General features: G+C 40.9%; 1 protein-coding gene across 2 annotated transcripts in view; it reads left to right on the top strand.

The window, feature by feature from the left end:
* The first annotated feature begins 7,921 nt into the window (after window positions 1-7,921).
* NAB1 (NGFI-A binding protein 1) overlaps window positions 7,922-10,800 on the top strand; it is a 43,480-nt gene continuing 40,601 nt past the window's right edge. For both annotated transcript variants that reach the window (XM_047872532.1, XM_047872531.1), the window contains exon 1: window positions 7,922-8,058. The gene's annotated coding sequence lies outside the window, so the exon portion shown is untranslated. The remainder of the gene's footprint in view (window positions 8,059-10,800) is intronic.

Raw genomic sequence — 10,800 nt, 5'->3', positions numbered from 1 at the left:
AATGATTAATCAGACAAAAACAAAGAGATATGACTGCATTTGTAATATCAGATTAAAGAAGTGCAATCAAGCTAAGCCTATATCTCTAGATCTATCTGACACATGGTAGACTTTCAAGACATAATTATACACGATGGATTACGTACAAAGGGCTCAATACATATTTGCTGAATAAGTTCCTGATTTTTGTTGCCCTCCTCAAAGAAGTAGAAAAATATAGTACAATTCTGTTTTAATTTTTATTTCATTGTAAACTGCTTTTGAACTGGAATCTTTGTTAAACATAACACTTAAATTCCACCCCCCCCCCACCGATTTTCAAAGTAATACATGTTTGTTGCTGAAATTTTTGCAAATTAAGAAAGCATAAAAATAAAAATTATCTGTAATACCATCACCCAGAGATAACTATGCTAACATTTGGTAAACTTTTTCCCATATGTATTGAGGTAGAGAGATTGTGGATTATTCTGCTCTGTTCTATTTTGCATAGTAACATTATATCATGAGCATTCCCCAATATTATTAAATTGAATTAAATTAAAATGAAATTAAATATTAATTGAATTAAATTAAATTGAATATGTTCTATCACATTGATGTGATATAACTCAACGAATTCACTATTTGGGGTGTTTTGTTTTTCAAATTTATAAATAATGCTGCGATAAATATCCTCTTCTTAAATGTTTATAAACTTAGGATAATATACTAGAAGTGAATCTATTGGGTCAAATAGAATGAACACTTTGAAACTACTGGTTCGATTTGCCAAATCGCCCTGCTAAAATGTTGTTTTCCTTTTTACCAGACATGTGCATAGGAGCCTCTCACTTTACCAAGAGCAGGATGATTTGGAGAATTTTATTTAAGGAATATATTTTATGGCTGGAAAAAATTCTCACTGTCACTATTACAGATTGTTGTTTCAGTAGGAAATGAAAAAATATACTGACAGAAAATGAAGAAATCAAAGTCTTTATATTTTTTGACTACCATAAATTATTGCCAATCCCAGGCAAGCTGATGGTCACAAAGTATAAGTCTGGGTGTGCACAACAATATAATTCTATAAAACTATAAAGATGTAACTTGGAAATTACATGTGGACAGAACCGTGTTTGATTTACTTTTATTTCAATAATTTTAAATCTCCTATTTGTCAGTACATGCATTGCCCTTTCAAAGTGTCTGCTCCTTGAAGGCAGTCAGTGTTGAGTAATTTGTTGTGACAAGTAGCTCAACTCGTTAACACACTCAATTTCCTTATATTTGAATAATCGCAGGGTGAAAGCACTTGGTGTGGTGGGTATTCTTTGAACCTATTCTGTTCTTCTTTTCTTTTTCTGATATATACATATACCCAAAATATACACCACCACTCCCAATCCAACTCAAAGATAACGTACAGGCTCTCTAAGTGAAGGGGACAGGAAAACCACTTTTCCTCTGTCCCTACTTCCTGAGGATCAATCCCTAATGCTCCCTTCCATCATTGCCATTTGTCCCAGGTCAAGAGCACTCTTTTGTGGAATTTATGTCGGGATGATCTCTTCTCTGTCTCTTCTTTTTCTTCTTCAGCAGAGTCATGAACTTTAGTACTTTCTTTCTTTCTACTTCTTTCAGAATAGTTATGTCCACTTGAGTCAGCTTCTCACAGGTGCATGGTTATTTTCTTTGTCTCTTTTTCTCCCTCCACTTTCTTCCAACTCTTGCCCATTTACCTTAAGAACAGCTCTCTTCCTTTACATGCTATTCCTATTCCCTTCCTCCTTTCATGAACTCGAAAAAGCCCCGTATCTTGGCTGACAAGTCAACACACTTTTGGCAAGGAAAATTCCAAAATCTTTCATCCACCCGCATATGTAATGCTTAAAAGAGGTACACTAGCTGGGGGTGCCCTGGGTGGCTCAGTGCACTGAGCAGTTGACTCTTGATTTTGGCTCACATCATGATCTCACAGTTCGTGGGTTTGAGCCCTGAATTGAGCTCTGAGCTGACAGTGTGGAGCCAGTTTAAGATTCTCTCTCTCCCTCTCTCTCTGCCCCTCCCCCAATTGTGTGCACGCTTTCTCTCTCTCTCTCTCTAAATGAATAAATAAATTTAAAAAAAAAAGAGGGTCTCCTTCCTGCAAAGTGCAGACCTGAAGTAAGAGAGCAGCTCAGAGAAAGGTGGGTGACTGAGCATAGAATTCTGTCAGTCTCAGTCAATTGGGTGGAGAGCAGAAGCCAAACATGGGATTGTGAGGAATGAGAAAGCCCAGAATGAGGTGTGCATATGGAAGACAATTTGGATAAATTCCAGAGACTATGAGCAGAGTATTTCACCCATTCTCCACCCTCTGCCTTGTGTAGTTAGCTGAGAATTATTAGTGACCAGTGTCTTAGTCCATTAAGGCTGCCTCAACAAAAATACCATAGACTGAGTGGCTTAAACAACAAACATTTATTTCTTCACAATCTGGAAGTCCAAGATCAAGATACTGACAGCTGATTTGGTGTCTTAAAAGGAGCCATTCCTGGTTCATAGGTGGCTATCTTCTTGCTATGTCCTCACATATTAGAAGGGGCAAGAGAACTCTCTGGTGTCTCTTTAACAAGGGCACTCACATTGATGAGAGCTTTACCATCATGACCTACTCATCTCCCAAAGGCCCACTTCCTAATAGTTGGGATTAGCATTGCAACAAATGAAATTTGGGAGGACACAAACACTCAGTTCATCACAGCCAGGGATAGGTGGACAGTAGTCAGTGTTGAGACCTGAAAACAGCATTATGAAACAGTTAACTGTACAAATCCTGCATGGACGATGTCAGAGAAGGAAAAGGATAGGAAGAGAAAGCGTAGCTGAGTTTTAATCACTACTGCCAGAGAAGATAAAGAAGGAAGAAAAACCAGTCCCAATTCCTTAAAAAGTGTCCAGAAATTCTCTTTGGAAAGTCTTCTCAAAACTTTACATTTACATTCCCTTCTATCTTAAACACAAATTTTTAAAAATAAAACCAAAATTGGGGCGCCTGGGTAGCTCACTAGATTGAGGTCTGACTTTGGCTCAGGTCATGATCTCGAGGTTTGTGGGTTCGAGCCCCACGTTGGGCTCTGTGCTGACAGCTCAGAGCCTGGAGCCTGCTTCAGATTCTGTGCCTTCCTTCCTCTCTGCTCTGCCTCTGCTCTCACGCGCTCTCTCAAAAATAAATAAACATTAAAAAAAATAAAAAACAAAACTAAAATTACTCTTTTGTATTTACTATTTAATATTATATTAGTTGTATTTACTATTGTTGTATTTACTATTTAATATTATATTAGTATTTTTCTGCTGTTCATATTAGCAATGTATAGTGTAAATGTCTTTAACTGTAGAAGTCAATTGTGTTAGATGACCTCTAAGAGCCCACCTTGTCCCCCCAAAGTCTGTAATTCTGTATTTTAACTTGCACTTTATAACCATTTGTAGATTCCCATGCTGGGAATCAGTCTCATTTTTTTTTCTTCCCCAATAGGAATGGCAATACAAGTTCAAAATAACCAACTTATAAATGAGCTATTTGAACTAAACTAATTGTATGTTGAGTTTCTGCAAGGTATTTGAACATACTTTGAATATACACAAGAGGTTGAATTAGGTTGGTGAACTTCATAATCCTTTACATCTTAAGATCTGTTTACAGTGTTTTATAATAAAATGCAATGTGCGAAAATATGCTTATTTTTTGAAAAAGAGCAAGCTCTTGAAATTACCAGCTATGAAACACATTCCTATTAGCTTACCTTGAAGAAACTTGTTTTTTTTAAATATTCAAGTCTCATTGAAATGAGAAAATACTCAACTCTCACGCATCCAAAAATCTACTTAATTTATAGTACACGTCCAAAGCTTTAAATTTCTTATTGTAAAATAAGGATAGTTTTAATTATATTTCTGGTTATATGAATATTACACATGACTCAGTTAATTGTAGGGCCACCACCACATAGAGTGGAAAATTCGTTAAGTATAGAATTGTTCTGAGGCAGTAATAGCAAATCTGGAGGATAGCATTATATTGTATCTTAAATCTTGTAGGTCATAAGCCATAATGCTATTCTTTCTCTCCTCTAAGAACATTTTAAATATATTATGAATTCTTTTGTTTTGAATCACTGAGGCATTTTAAAGTAAAAAATCTTTCTGAAAGTAATAAAGTAATGCTCTTTCAGCAAAATTTTTCACTCAAATGTCAGAACCACTACCAACTTTTTACATTTTTTTTTTACTAAAAACTTTTTTAGTTTCATCATGTGGAAATGGTTTTGTCCAAAGAACTCCTTATTTGTGCAAATGCACTTTAATCACTGAAGTATTTTTTTGGTTTTTAAAAAATGTTTATTTATTTATTTTGAGAAACAGAGACTGTGCAAGCAGGGGAGGGGCAGAAGCAGAGAGAGAAAATCCCAAGCAGGCTCCACGCTCAGCTCAGAGCCCGATGCAGGGCTTGATCTCAGGACTGTGAGACCATGACCTGAGCCAAAATCAAGAGTCAGAAGCTTATATAGTTCAGGGGCACCTGAACTATACAGGTGCCCCAATCACTGAAGAATTTCTGATAACATATTTTTTTTTAAGATCCTGTTAAACACATATGTATTGAATTCAAGAGAAGTTTAAGACACACTTACAAGATGGAATGGAATATGGAACGATCAGAATTTATAGTTTTTACCATAGGGGATGGAATGTCTTCCCTTAACAAACCACCAGGGCCTGGCAATGGGAGATAACTGTGTGTGTCTGGACATGGGGTGGGGTGGAGGTGGAACAGGAGGTGGTGTTTGGGGTAGTATGGATGACAAGTGGTATGGAGGTAAGTAAGAATCATACTTTTTTTTTTTTTAACATTTATTCATTTTTGAGAGACAGAGAGAGACAGAATGTGAGCAGGGGAGGGGCAGAGTGAGAGCGGGAGACACAGCATCAGAAGCAGGGGGCTATGAAGCCACAAACCGTGAGATCCTAACCTGAGGTCAGATGCTTAACCGACTGAGCCACCCAGGTACCTCAAGAATCATGCTTCTTTATCAGATACAGATGAATTCTCTTTGTGAGCAGCCACACTGACTAGTTGGCTATATAGTTGTCATATAGACACTATACTATACTATAGAAATTGATGCCTAAAAGCTTAAAAATTTATCTTTTCTTCATTTTCCTTCCTCCCATCACTTACCCCAGCACCATAGAGTGTTTAAGGCAATGCAAAGATGGAAGAATAGACTACCTAAATGTGCCCACAAAACAAACAAGAAGGTTTTCAGTGTTTAACTGTAGAAATATGGTAGCTCCAGATTTCACTTTCTATAGTTTCAGTAATCCATCGTCCAGAAGTAGATGATCCTCCTTCTGATACATCAGAAGGCCAATTATGTCACAATACCTAGTCATTCACCTCAGTTCATCTCATCACCCCAAGAAGGGTTAGTATAGGACAATAAGATATTTTGAGAAAAAAAGACCACATTTCCATAACTTTTATTACAGTATATTATTATAATGGTTCTATTTTATTATTAGTCATAGTTGTTAACCTCTTACTGTGCCTAATTTATAAATTTATCATAGATATATACAGGAAAAAACATAATATATATAGGGTTTGGTACTATTTGCGGCTTCAAACATCCACTGGGGGGGGGGGTCTTAGAACATATCCCCATGGGTGAGGGGGAACAACTATTAGCAGTTACAAGTTGGAAGAAAAAATATCTGCTGTGACATATTTCCTTTTCAGCAGCATGTTCAAGACTGGCCAAACATACAAAGGCTCAGGAAAAGGATTTAATGTCATTTCCACCAACTCTGGAAACAATTCTACTGGGAGGCTCAACAGTCCAGGTTAAGACTGCTCATTTCATGACTTGTGAATCACTAACTGTACATACTTATGGAAGAAACTTATTTTTTTCTAGCTATTCAGAACCAACAACGTTTGCAAAACATGAGTATTCCAGACAGAAACTAGAATTTTGCAGATTTCATTGCCTGAAAATTTGTTAACCTGTATCTTTCCAAGAAATTGTCTTTATTTCATAACAACCTGTTAACTTTCTCTTTAGCAGAACAAGGTCCACAACTTCAAAACCACGACAATTAGGCTAAGACAAACTTCCAGCAGTGATTTCTTCAGTTGAAGAACTTGAGGAAGCAAGCATGCTTATTCATTTGATATGTCAATGCAACTACTCCATACAGAACCTTTCAGTAACACTGGAAAAAGAAGTTTAATTCTATATATCCCGTTGTGGTAATACTCATTCTTTCAACGTGTTTTTCAAAGAAAGAAAAAAAGAAGTTCAGTACTTTAATAAGGCCTTTTTCTTTCAATGTTATCATCCCATCCGTTGCTGCAACATAAAGATGTGGTATGAAGAATTTCCCATTTCAAAGAATGCCTTGTATCCCCATCCGCGAAGTAGGCACACTGGGAACCCAGCCAGGATGTGGGAATGGCTTCCTATAAAACTGAGTTTTTATATGTATGTTAAAACGGAATTCTACCTGTATCTGCAGTAGTTTAGATTTACTAAATGTGTTCTGCCCTTCAAGAGCACGTTGCTAAACATTCGGGGAATTCTTTCATTTTCCCGTTTTTGTAAAGAGATAATAGATTCTAAAACAAATTTCCAAAAATTGTGACAGTAGTTGAGGTACATTTATGGAGGTGTTTTAATACTTTCTTGGGTTAGAAAAGTTGATGCAAACCAAACTCAAAAATTCTATAGCGTGCCTCGGGAACTCTGTTTAAATACACCCCAGAACTGTTCTAAGCACTATCGGATTTCTTTACCCAGGAAATAGAAAATATTAACCAGTAAAATAACACAGGCAGGTTTTTAGGAGGGTTGAGAAGGGTGGAATTAAGTTGCCGGGCAAAGCAGGACAGTCGTCAAATCCGCACTTCGGGTTTGTGGGTTCTCACTCTTCCCCTCCTCCCCCACCCCCAACGCCGAGGCAGTGCTGGGGAGGGGGCAAGATGGGCGAGGCAGAGATTCTCCAAAATCGCCAGTTTTTCTCCCAGCTCTGCGCACCTGCCGCCCCCACTCAGTGCGGTCGCGGCTAACTTCCCGCAGGCCGCCTGGGACCAAAGGGCAAGGGGCGCACCTGGCGCACCCGCCTCGCCTGCGGGGGCGAGGACGGCGCCCAGATTAGTGGGCCGAGGGCGCTCTCTATTTTTTTTCAAATCAGCCTCCCGGAGGATGTTGGATTTGGCGGGGTGTGCTCTTTGAAATACTATATTGGGAACCTCACACATTAAAAAAGAATTTTTTTTTAAATTGCAAATCTTCCCGGTTCACTTGGCAGCTGGAGAGCAGGCCCGAGGCGGCGTCCCCTCCCGCCCTCCACCCCCGTTTCCCTCCTTCCCGCCCCCTCCCCCCGCCCGGAGCGAGACTCGCGGGAGCCGCCCCCTCCCAGGCGCCCACTTGGTTCCTCCCAGCTGCCGTGTGAATGGGCCGCCCTCCGGATTCCGCGGAGGGGGCGGCGGGAAGAGGCCGAGCCCGGGTCCCGGCGGCCGCCGCCCCCGCCCCCGCCCCGCGGCGGCCCACGCCGGGATCTGCGTCACTCGGCCGCGCGTGGGCGGGAGCCGGAGCGGCGAATGTAGCAAGAGCGGAATCTCCCAATGTGACAGCGCGCGGGGGGTGGAGGCGGCGGAGGCGGGCGGGGGAGGGGGAGGGTGCAGCGCGCTCCGGGAGGAGAAGGGAAGGGAGGAGGAGGAGGGAGGACGCGGCGGGGGAGGTGCGGCTGCCACCGCCCGCGCGCCGGAGCCCTGAGGAGCCGCCGCCGCCAACGCGGCCGAGCGGAGCGCCGTCGGGGCTGGCGGGCAGGAAGGAGCGGCGGGTCCGAGCTGGGGTGGAAGCAGGGAGAGCGCGCCCACCACCTTCCCTTCCCCCTCGATGGGAGCGGGGGCGTCCCGGCCGCCGCTGCCGCCTGAGGAGGGAGAACTGGGGGCCGTCACTTCGGAGTTGGGGCTGAGCAGTCCTCGCGGGAGAGTGTGCCAAGACCGCTGCAGCCGCTGGCCGAGTACGTACCTGCTCGCTGTCTGCCAAGTGCGAGACGCGTTGGCGCTCGTGAGGCGGCGGGCGAACTTGGGGCGGCAGAGTCGCCGGGCCGCGCGGGCACTCGGGGGCCGGCGTCCTGGGGAGCGGGCCCCGCGCGGCCGCCACCGGAAGGAGAGGGCGGCATCTGGCTCGTGTGGGCGATTCCCGGAGAAATTCGGTGCGCGGGGCAGCGAGAAGAGGGCGAGCAAGGCAGCGGGCCTGGGTTGTGCGTCTTTCCTCCGAGAGAGCCAGGGGTGCGAGTCCATTCTAACGCGACTGGGGTCGTCGCGCGGGGCTCGGGGGTGCGTGGTGTATTGTGCGTGGTGGGTGTTCGCGCTGGCTCCTGAGTTTTGCAGCCACCTTCCCCGGGGGGGGGGGAATCTTTTTGTTGATTTGTTTACTTTATAGAAATGTTACACTCAGTCTTAATTTTTCTCCTGGGTATCCTCTCCTTCCAAATGTAGTTTTCTTTTTAAAAGCGGAAGGAGAGTTTTGCTTGGAAGTGGCTTACAGAAACTTGGCACCAAGGTGCAGGGAAGCGAGAGACTCGTGCTCACTAAGGCCGAGTGTGGAATTTGCAAACACATGTGGGACGTAAAAGCCTTGGATGCAGGCAGAGGTGTGTGATCTTATTCATGGAGAAACATTGCAAGTGCTATCAGGTTTATGGCTTTCAATCTCAGGGTTCACAAGGCTTAAGATATGAAACGACACTTCCAAGTAAGCCTAAAAATATAAAAATATTCCGACGTCTTGGAAAAGGATAATTGAGTTGGAAGATTCAGGTATAGATTCTGCAGACCAAGTTTGCAGCCGGTGATCTGAAGGAATCTTTGACTTGCATGTAGCTTTATCCCACCACGCTCATTGAGATCCGTGAGGCATGGAAAATTTGGGGTAACTGTCAATTTCAGATTGCATCCCAAAGAATTGACTTGGAGTAACCTGTCACTACCAATTGGTTTGCCAGTGACGTGTCTGCAAACTCAAGGAGTGCAAAGATCAGAAGCTGAGAGGGAAATTCTCAGATCTTGTTTAAAAATATTTTGGCAGTTTTAATAGATAATATTAGATTGCATAGGAACAGAGGAACGGAATTTAAAATAGATTAGTCACGTAGGAAATGCTAGGCTGTTTTGTTAGAAAAGTGTGCACACAGTGAATTACCTTTTTAGATTTTCACTTTTTTGAAGATTTTCCCTTGTGAAACATACCAAATTATGACACGTCACAATTTATGTGTGGGTTTTAAGGAGAAATATTGGAAAACGATGCATAGGACTTTCTCTATTTTGGGTGAAGGCTTAAAAGAGCTGCTTCTAACCTAAGTGCCAGTAGAAGTGGGCTCTTAGATTCAAGGGTATCCTTTTTCCTCTATCTTTCAATATCATTTGAGACATTTAATATTGTCCTTTAATTAAGCTTAAAAATTATGTTATACCCCTAGGTATTAAAATACATATAAAAGTCCTCTTAAGAATGTATAGCTGTCTGGCAAGGTCAGCCTTCTTTGTTCTTGTTGGGGTGTTGGATGCTGGAAAATTAGGTCTCGAAAGAAAATAATTTCAAGGAACCATGGGAGAGTTTCTTGTTTTAATTTTATTAGTTTAGCATCTTGCACAAAAGTTAATATGCCATCCTGGTATTAGAAAAATCTCCTATTCCTTGTCTCTGGTGATTCTCTGTTATATGTGAATGAATCCATATTAATAATAATAACATTGAGGCATTGTAGACTTTTAATTTTATTTCATTCTGCCTGCTAATTGTGGATGTAATTAAAATGACAGAAATCCTTAGGAATACTAAACCTGATAAAAGAAAATTTAGTGAGTTTATGTGTCTAATAAGTAATTTGATATATTAATTAAATCTCATCCTTTTTCAGAATTATTGATATAATTTAATCTCAGCTAAAATAATTTAAAATTTTCCTTTTTTTGTGACTATTAAGGAACACCCATTTTCCTATAGGAAAGTTAATAGATATTCATTCCTCTGAGAATCAATCAGTTAAAGCTTCCGATATTTTAATCACACTTTAAGGACATAATGGTTTATTATTAAGGATTTTGGGGGTTTGCATTGTGGATGCTCTGAAAGAAGAAATTAAATGTATTACAAAGTGGGAAAGACCTTTGAAGAATCTATTGCATGAGCTTTAAATATTTAAAGTAAAAGGTAGTTGAATGGAAACAAATATGGCAGGTTTGTGTGTCTCTTGACCTAGACTCTTTTCTAAGACTTGGGTCTCATCTATTCCATTAGAAGTCTGTTTATTTTTGTTGGTGCTCTTCATGTGCATTATGAATATGATGTTTTATGCTTTATATTTCTTTCATGGAAAGGACCATTTTATAATGTTTTGAACAGTTTAGATCTTGCTAATGTGTAATTGTCTTGCATATGAATATTTCATCATGGAGTTCTTTAAATCTATTAAGGAATAAATAATCCCCATTCAGGCATAATAAAAGGTCCCTAGCCCCTTTGCTTTGGATTTAGTGTTATCTTACCTGCTTCTTTCATACTTTTCAGTAGAATGAAGATTAGCACAGTTACGATATTAAATGCAAATTTCCTTTTTGATCTGACATGTTCAAAAAATTAGTACAATAGTAGAGTGTCTTAAACTCTCTTAAACTTAATAATGGAACAAGTGGGAAATCAGAGAAGTTGATGCTGGGAAAAAATAGTAATCCTCATCTTGTCAGAATTCTCACAG

This window comes from Prionailurus viverrinus, chromosome C1 (assembly GCF_022837055.1).
Source record: "Prionailurus viverrinus isolate Anna chromosome C1, UM_Priviv_1.0, whole genome shotgun sequence".
Taxonomy (NCBI): Eukaryota; Metazoa; Chordata; class Mammalia; order Carnivora; family Felidae; genus Prionailurus; species Prionailurus viverrinus.
Note: the sequence above shows the minus strand (reverse complement) of the source record. Positions and strands in the feature narration are given on the sequence as shown.